Genomic DNA, 9,805 nt, shown 5'->3' with positions numbered 1-9,805 from the left:
GGGCGACTCTGGTGAGGGTGGAAAGGATGCGTCAGTATCTAGAAGCGTACCCAGACAGGGAGGTAGCGGGGTTTCTAACTGAAGGTTTTAGTTCCGGATTTCCCATCCCTTGTACGTCTGCAAGGGCAAAAGGGGACCCGCTTAATTTGGCTTCAGCTAGGTATCATCCGGAGGTAGTTGGGGCCAAATTGAGTAAGGAAGTTGAGTTGGGCCCCTTTAGTTTTCCTCCGTTAGAGGAATTATGGGTATCACCATTTGGAGTTGTCCCCAAGAAGGAGCCGAAGAAGTTTCGGCTCATTCATCATCTGTCTCACCCCTATGGTGGTTCAGTGAATGATGGGATAGCTGAGGAGCTGTGTCCTGTTTCTTATACCTCTTTTGATGCAGCCCTGGGTTGGGTCAGACGTTATGGAAAAGGGGCCCTGATGGCGAAAACGGACGTAGAGTCCGCCTTTCGCCTCTTGCCGGTGCACCCGGATAGTTTTACGTTTTTGGGCTGCAAGTGGGGGGACTGCGGGATTTGCAATCGTTGATAGGTCGTTTGAATTTTGCTTGTAGGGTTATGCCCATGGGGAGGGTTTTCTGCAGAAGGTTGTCGATGGCCACGGCTGGTGTGCGGTACCCAGACCATTTTGTCACGTTGTCGGCGGATTTGCGGGCAGATTTGAGAGTTTGGGATGAGTTTTTGGGCAAGTACAATGGGAGATCTGTGTTTCAGGAGAGGCCAGTGTCCAACGGCGAGTTGGAGTTGTATACAGACGCAGCGGGTAGTTGTGGGTTTGGCATTTATTTTCAGGGCGAATGGTGTGCCAAGGGTTGGCCGGATAGAGAAGGGCTTTGTGTCTAACTTGCTTGAATTATTCCCGATCTTTGCTGCGACTGAAATATGGGGAGAGAGACTAAGGGATAGGAAAGTGCGTATTTACTGTGATAATCTTGGGGTTGTTCAGGCTATTAACAGCCAAACCGCTAATTCTCCACCGGTGGTGAAGCTTCTGAGGCAGTTAGTGTTGAGGGGGTTAGAGCTAAATTCTCATTTTGTTTCGGTCCACGTGCCAGGCGTGAATAATAATGTGGCCGACGCTTTGTCTCGTTTTCAGTGGGAACGTTTTCGAGAATTAGTGCCGGATGCCGAGGAACGGGGGCACGCCTGTCCAGGGCACTTGTGGAATCTGGTTTGAGTGTGGGCTTGGATTTGGTAAGGTGTTCGGTGAGTGATACTACGTGGGATGCTTACAACGGGAATTGGAGTGAATGGGAAGGCTTGGTAAGTGCTTTAGGCCAGGTCCGGAGTAGGTTAGAATGGGAGTCAGCTTTACTTTTCTGGATAGGGGATTCATTTGATGGTGGCAGCTCGGCTTCAGCAATAGCTAAAAGGATGTCAGCGGTAGCGTTTTGGTTTAAGTTTAGAGGGTTAGATGATTATACGAAGTCTTTTGTGGTACGTCAGGCTATGAAGGGCTTTAAGAGAGTGAGAGTGGTCAGGGACGCTAGGAAACCAGTTACATTTGCTTTGCTAGGGGATTTGGTGGGGATTTTAAGGGAGCTGTGCTGGTCTGATTTTGAGGTGATTTTATTCAGGGTAGCATTTATTTTGGCTTTCTTTGGAGCTTTTCGTATTTCGGAGCTAGTAGTGCCTAGTCGGAAAACGCTGGGTGGGTTGTTGATGACTAATGTTCGTGTGGAAGATGGAGTGATTATTTGTTTTTTGCCTAGATCTAAAACGGATCAGGCTGGAAGGGGTGCAGCCGTGCGGCTGGCTTCCCTGGATGGCTCCGCGCTTTGTCCGGTGGATAACGTGGTAGAATTTTTGAAGAGTAGGCCGGAGGTGTCAGGGCCTTTGTTAGTGCATGCTGATGGGTCATTCTTGTCTCGGTTCCAGTTTAGCACAATTTTTCGTAAGGCCTTAGGCACGTTAGGTTTGGAGCCGAGGGCCTACAGTTCCCATTCTTTCCGGATAGGGGCAGCCACGGAGCCTTCTAGGTGGGGTTTGAGTAAAAAGCTGATTAAGCGTTTGGGAAGATGGGAATCGGAAAGGTTCCGCCTTTATGTTCGCCCACACCTGGTGGGTTAAACGGGGGAACATTATTACACCAGTTCTTTATGTTTTGTTTATTGTTTTTCAGGTTCTGATCCGTGTTTACTGTGGATAGTCGGTCATTCCTTTGTGCATTGGGGAGCTTTAAGAGCAGACGTACGGCCAGCAGGAAGGCAGCTTGGCTTTGCAGCGTCTGATGTGCAGGTGCGGTGGATAGGGAATAGAGGATTGTTGTGGTATTGCCAGAGATTCAATTTCGGGTTGGGCTTGACAGGCCACCTAATATATTAGTTATCCATGCTGGGGGTAATGATATGGGGATCAGGTCATCGTGGGCCCTGTTGCGTGACATTAAGTTAGACCTACTGCGTTTGTGGACTACTTTCCCTGGCATATTAATTGTGTGGTCTGACATTGTTCCACGCTCCAAATGGCGGCAAGCGCGCTCGGTTAAGAAGATCAATAAAGCAAGGATTAAGGTGAATAAGAAGGTGGGTAAATTTGTAGCGCGGAACCGGGGTATTGTGGTTCAGCACAGTGAGCTAGAGGAGGGTGGCAACATGTATCTCAGGGGTGATGGGGTTCACTTAACCGATGTGGGTTTAGATTTGTGGCTTCTGGATGTACAAGACGAAATTGATAGAGCCCTAGGAGTGTGGGGGAGCGGCGGCGTGTAAGTGAGTTACACTCGCCGCTTTGGCAGGGGAGGAGGGGGCTCTCGAAGGCAAGGCGTTTTAAAGTAGAGAACTTGGAATTAGGATTCCAGTTCTTGGGAATGTAATTTTACAGTTAAGCTGGGATAAGCACCCAGCAGGTGCGGACAAGGACCCCAGGATGCGTTTTAGGTCTTCAACAAGGGGTGCCCGCAGGTTTGGTGATCGACGACCGCAGGCAAGTTGAGACCTGGGGGAACAATGTTCAGGGAATGCGCCTTCGAGGAACCCTCCAATTTTTTCCTTTCCTGTAAAATAAATAAAGTTGGCCGCTGTGGCCTTTTTCTTCCACCTATCACAGAGTACTTGTGCTTATTGAATAGGGTGGAAATAGGGAATTTTACATGGGTATTATTTACCACAGCGGCAGTTTCACTGTCCCTAAGTCATGAGGTTTTTTGTTGAAAATTTTGAATGGTCGTACTTGGCAGTAGAATGGGAATTGTAGCCCAGGGTTCTTCAATATGAGTTATTGCTACAGTTCTCCCATTACAGAGAAGGCTACAGTGCCCCATCACAGTAATGGCAACAGTCCTGCATCACAGTAATGGGTACAGCGCACCATTAGAGGAACTGCTACAGTGCCACATCACAGGAACTGCTACAGATCCCCATCACAGTGATGGCTACAGAACACCATCACAGGAACTGCTACACCGTCCTATCATAAAGACTACTACAGTGTCCTATCATATAGACTGCTTCAGTGCCCTATCATATGACTGCTTCAGTGCCATAACACAGGGACTGCTACAGACATACAGACTGATACAGTGTCCTATCATACAGACTAACGCTACATTTACACGAACGTATGGGGGACGTATATACAGCCAACGTATATACGGCGTATATGCTTCCCCCATACATTGCAATGGCCTCACGGCACCGAGGTGTGGCACCGTACCGCTCCGTACCCCGTAGAAAGGACATGTCCTATCTTTCAACGAAATACGGTCCCAGGCTCTATGTTAGGCTATGGAAAGGGGAGAGGGGGTTAGTGGCGCTCTCCCCCTCCTCCTCTCCCCGACACTGCCGTTTGCCCTCTGTGCTACTGTACGGCAGTGTGAATGTAGCGTGATACAGTGCCCTATCATACGGACTGCAACAGTGCCACCTAACAGGGACTGCTACATTGTCCCATCACACGGACTGCTATAGTGCCACATCACAGGGACTGCTACAGTGCCACATCCCAGGGACTGCTATAGTGCCACATCACAGGAACTGCTTCAGTGCTCCATCACAGGAACCGCTACATTGCCTCATCACAGTTTAAAATGCACTTTATATAATATTTAAATCAATCTAAAAGTGATTTAATGAACAGATTAACTCACATATAGACATATACAGCTTCTTTTATCAATCTATAAATACAAAAATGTATTGTTAACTGTAGATTCAGAAGGTAGACCACCTGAACCAAGTTAAATACATCACTAGAGCCAAGATCATACCACAAAAATAGCCCCAGATGCAAGATCTATATGTAAATATAAAACCAGAACCAATCCCATTACCTACAGTAAATATAGCACCAAAACTAAGGTTCTACAGAACCAACTCAATACATAAAAAGAGCAACAGAACCGAGATTAGAGAATATAAAATACAGCACCAGAACCCAGATTAGTAGAAAAAATGCAGCACAAAAATCCAGCTCAGTACATAAATACAGCACCAGAACCCAACTCAGTACATAAAATACACCATCAGAATCTAGCTCAGTAAATAAATGCAGCACTAGAAGCTAAATAGCAACACAAAAATTTTAGGTTTCTCAGTTCGTCATCATCTCCTCTATTTAATTATCACAAACCAATATAGTCACCAATATAGTAATTAGGCCCCCACACAGCAGCTAATATAGTCGCATTAACCCCACACAGTAAGAGTTACAACACCAGCCCAACAGTAGCCAGTAGCCACAGTGCTTGCCCACAATAGCCAGTAGTCCTAGTGCCTCCCCCAGCTAGTCACGGCACTTTTCCCCATTAGCCAGTAGTCACAGTGATACCCCTTGTAGCCAGTAGTCCCAGAGAACCCCCCAGTAGCCAATAGTCACAGATATGCCTTTAGTAGCAAGTATACCCATTGTAGCTCATAATAATAGCAATGTCCCCAGTAGCCAGCAATCACAGAAATGCCTCCAGTAGCCGGTAGTAACAGAAATTCACCAAGTAGTAAGTAGTCACAGGAATGCCTCCAGTAGCGAATACTCACAGTGATGCTCCTAGGAGCCAGTAATCACAGTGATTCCCCCAGTAGCCAGCAGCCATAGTGATACCCCCAGTAGTCCCCCAGTAGTTAGAGGAATGCCCCCAGTATCCAGCAATCGAGGAGTCACAGTAATACCCCCAGTAGCATATGCAAAAAATATATATATATACTTATGTGTTCCTCTCTGCATCTTCTCTCACCTTCTCCACTCCAATGCCAGAGCTGCGATGCAGGTAATGACTCAGGAGCCTTTGACCTCATGCATGACCTGAACAAGACTGCATAATAGGCATCCCATGCATACTGATGTCCTGTACAGGTACAACAATGTGGTGCCCTGTGATGTTACCTTCTGAGGGGTGTAGTTTATGAAAATGTACTAAATTCAAACATGATCATGATGTTTATGGCTTCCCGATTTCAGTGCAGCAGTCAGCAATTTGCTGTCGGGGTCACATGATAAAGTAATTTTTTAACTTATATTCATTTTTTGGGGAAAATGGGGTCTGAAGAACTATTTAAAGGAACACTCCATTATATCAGTTTTTTGCTGTTTACAAGGATCCTTCTCTTCAGGTGGGTTATGTGATCTCATGGTAACCCTCCTTGTGAAATACATGCCATTCTCTTGTCAAGAGGGGGTTGCCATCTCAAGGACCAGGCTTTATGGATGATGCACAGACTTTCTCACACTGTGATTCAACAGGGGATAGCAAAATCTATCACAGCCATTGCAGATGAAAAGACAGGCTCCCAGGGCTGGCACCAGGACTGTGCATATCTGGGCAACCGCCGGGGCCCAGAGCTGCTGGGGGGCCCCACATATAGCTGTACATAAGAAATCCATGGGGGAGAGGGGGCTGTATCTAATTAATCCATAGGGGTGAGGAAGGCTTTATGTAAAATAAACATGAGGGGGCTGTTTGGGATGATAAACTATGGAATATTTTAGGACAGGAGACTGTTATAGTTTTTGAATTTTTAATACTGCCATGTGAGTTCACTGCAAAGGGGCCCACTGAGGCTCTGTCGCCGATGGGCCTACTGAAACCTGGAGCCGACCCTACAGGCTTCTGTCGCACGGTTTGAATGTAGAAGATAGTACTGCTGTCTCCCAGATGGTATACTTATGGGTAGACATTCATCAAGGATTCTATGCCAGAAAACTGGCGTAGAAGCCCTGAAATATTCACGATTACTAGCGAGCCACTAGCAATTGTGATTATTTCCCCCTTTACATCATCTCCACTCCAAGGGGGTGTGAAGGGGCGTGAAAGGGGGCACAGCGAGAGCTAGAGAGGGCTAGCTTGGGGCTAACACGCCTACAATTAGCTGACTGGTCACTAATTAATTGCACAATTCTACACCTGGTAGGACTTGACCTAAAAATATACACCACGGAGGGAATTTTGTCACATGCGGGCCCAGGAAAACCAGTTTATAATAAATGTCCACCACAGTATTTAAGATTTAGAGATTAGAGAAGAATAATCACACTGTCCTCCCAGCAGGCAAAGAAGGTACAATCTCTATCTGCTTACGAGATGATATTCTGAGGCATCATGGGATTGACAGCAGACAATAGATTAGAGAAGAATAATGAATAATCACACTGTCCTCCCAGCAAGCAAAGAAGGTATCATCTCTATCTGCTTATGAGATGCAGTTCTGAGGCATCATGGGATTGATAACGGACAGCAGAAAGATATTAAAATCAAGATGGAGTCTGATTAGAGAAGACAGTCGGCACTCGGTGCTTCCACTTTGTACATTGTATTTGGGGTGCAGCGATAGTAGTGCTTCTTTAGTGTCTGATTTGCATTTGTAGTTTCATGTATCCATGGGAAATATTAGTGATGGAATATAAATATGTCACAGAAATGTGGGTCACAGCTCAGAGAAGCCATGAAATAATTGAGTGTAGGTCACCAGCCCGGTGGATCCGAACATGTATTAAAGTGGAAGAGACGGGTGACATCTTACACTCGCTTGTAGCTAAAGGAACCTGACACGGCTCCGTTACATGATAACATTCAGCCGAGGAAAAAAGAAAAATGATGACAGACGGATCGGCGGTAGCAAAATGCATCGTTCATGGAAATGACTTTAATAGAAGGTCACAGCTCTGCTACATCCACATCAAATGTAATAATACATGTCCGAGGAGATGGGATTATTTATAGGGATCGGAGCTGGAAAATGTACACATCTCATTACAAGAAAACAAAAAGAAACAGAAAAATACAAACATTTTTCTATCAATGAAGAATAAGGGACAGTAAGCCTAGAAAAAAACCTGAGTGAAGTTGGCCCCCCCACCTTGTCCAAATCAAACAAAATTGGTGTCAAACGTTTGTGCTGGTTTGTGCAGCAGAAATTTTTATTTGTGCCGCTATCGTTTTTAAGATATTCATGAAAGTTTTCAGAGGTCATCAGAGGTCAACCAGCCCCCTCCCCTCACATTGCCCAAACCAAACTGGTGCCGAACAATTCTGCTACGTTTGTGCTGGTTTGTGCTGCTCAATTTTTTGTTTGTGCTGCTTTTGTGTTGAATAAATGAACAAAAAATTAAAGGTCAAAAGTTCAACTAGCCCCCCCACATTAACCGAAGCAAACAAAACTGGTGTCAAACGTTACTGCTATGTTTGTGCTGGTTTGTGCAGAAATTTTTTTCATTTGTGCTGCTATCATTTTTAAGGTATGTTCAGGTGTTTACATGGGTTAAAGGTGTTTAGGATGAACTGGTAAAAAACAAACCTAGTGACACTTCCCTCATTTGATCACCAGGGGGAGCTAGCAAACACATTGTACTTTGGAAGAAATTAACTCTGATGACCTCTGGAAAAAGTATGAATATATTAAAAATGATAGCGGCACAAATGAAAATTTTTGCTGCACAAACCAGCACAAACGTAGCACTAACGTTTGACACCAGTTTTGTTTGATTCGGTTAATGTGGGGGGGCTGCTTGAACTTTTGACCTTTCATTTTTTGTTAACATATTCAAAACAAAAGCAGCACAAACAAAAATTTGAGCAGCACAAACCAGCACAAACGTAGCAGAATTGATTGGCGCCAGCTTTGTTTGGTTTGGGCAATGTGGGGGGGCTGCTTGACTTCTGCTGACCTCTGGAAACTTTCATTAAAATCTTAAAAACGATAGCGGCACAAACGAAAATTTTTGCTGCACAAACGTAGCACAAACGTTTCACACCAATTTTGTTTGATTTGAACAAGGTGGGGGGGCCAACTTCACTCAAAAAAAACTAAGCCTAAAAAGGGTTGAAATTCTATATACCATATATACTTGAGTATAAGCCTAGTTTTTCTGCACAAAAAAATGTGCTGAAAACCCAAACTCGGCTTATACTCAAGTAAGAAAATATAGGTTTTACAAGGTTTTTGTGGTAAAATTAGGGGCCTCGGCTTATACTTGGGTCGGCTTATACTCAAGTATATACGGCAGAGGTCCCCAACCTTTTTTGCACCAGGGACCGGCTTTAAGCTAGACCAGTTTTCAATGGCCCGGTGGGGGTGGGGGCGGGGCTTTGTTCATATGGGGTGGGGTTATGGAGGGGTGGAGCTTATAATATAAGATATCAGGGAGTGTCCGGACCAGATCCATCATATTGGTTTGGTGTAAAAATAAAGCAATGCAAAATGCATACAGCGTATCGCCATGTAGTATAAAATGCATACAGCATATCGCCATGTAGTATAAAATGCATACAGTGTATCGCCATGTAGTATAAAATGCATACAGCGTATCGCCATGTAATATAAAATGCATACAGCGTATCACCATGTAGTATAAAATGCATACAGAATACCGCCATGTAGTATAAAATGCATACAGCGTATCGCCATGTAGTATAAAATGCATACAGCGTATCGCCATGTAATATAAAATGCATACAGCGTATTGCCATGTAGTACAAAATAGAAGCTCTGATAAATATCACAAATACAACATATACATACAGCATATATACACACATATACAAACAGTATATACAGCATATGCACACACTGCACATACATACATACATACACACACACATACATACATACATACAGAACATATACAGAATATACATAAACACTCATACAGCATATGCACTTATATATACACACACACACACACATATACATACACGAACACATAAATATATACATGCACAGATAAAGTTACATTACCTTTTTCTATGGTCCTGACAGGTATGCGGGGAGTGGAGGAGCCGGGCACCCGGTGCTGTCCAGTGGGCTGCCGCAGCATGGTGCCGGCCAACTGGCATACGGGCAGGAGCTCGGTGCCAGGTGGTCGGAAGATCGGTGCATGCCGGGCAGGGGGTGGAGGGCGTGCAAACGGGAGGTCGGTTCCGGGCGGCCGGCGGGAACTCGGCGCTTTCCGGCCGGCAGAAGGGGCAGGCGGCAGCTCAGTGTCGGCTGGGGCAGGGAGCCTCTTGCTGTCTGGAGTGCGAGCCGGAGCGCGCGTGGGAGTAGGATGCGGGCCGGCTGGCGGGAGCACGGTGCCGCCCCCTCGTACAGCAGGAGGCGCTCGCCCCTGCGCGGACCGGCTGATAGACCCCAACGGCCCGGTCCTGGTCCGCGGACCGGCGGTTGGGGACCTCTGATATACGGTAATAGTCTTTGATCCCAGTGACTGGCGTCCTTGTAGGATTAAAACCACATTTTACCTGTTTTATGTGAGTAGATCTGATATTATTCATTTTATTGAAACTGTCTACACTATGTCCGTGTGTATCTTCTCTGTATAGCAAAGTTGGCTATAAAAGATATTTGGGGATAGATAAAAAACGGTAGCGGTTTC

This window comes from Engystomops pustulosus, chromosome 2 (assembly GCF_040894005.1).
Source record: "Engystomops pustulosus chromosome 2, aEngPut4.maternal, whole genome shotgun sequence".
NCBI classification, from domain to species: Eukaryota; Metazoa; Chordata; class Amphibia; order Anura; family Leptodactylidae; genus Engystomops; species Engystomops pustulosus.
Note: the sequence above shows the minus strand (reverse complement) of the source record.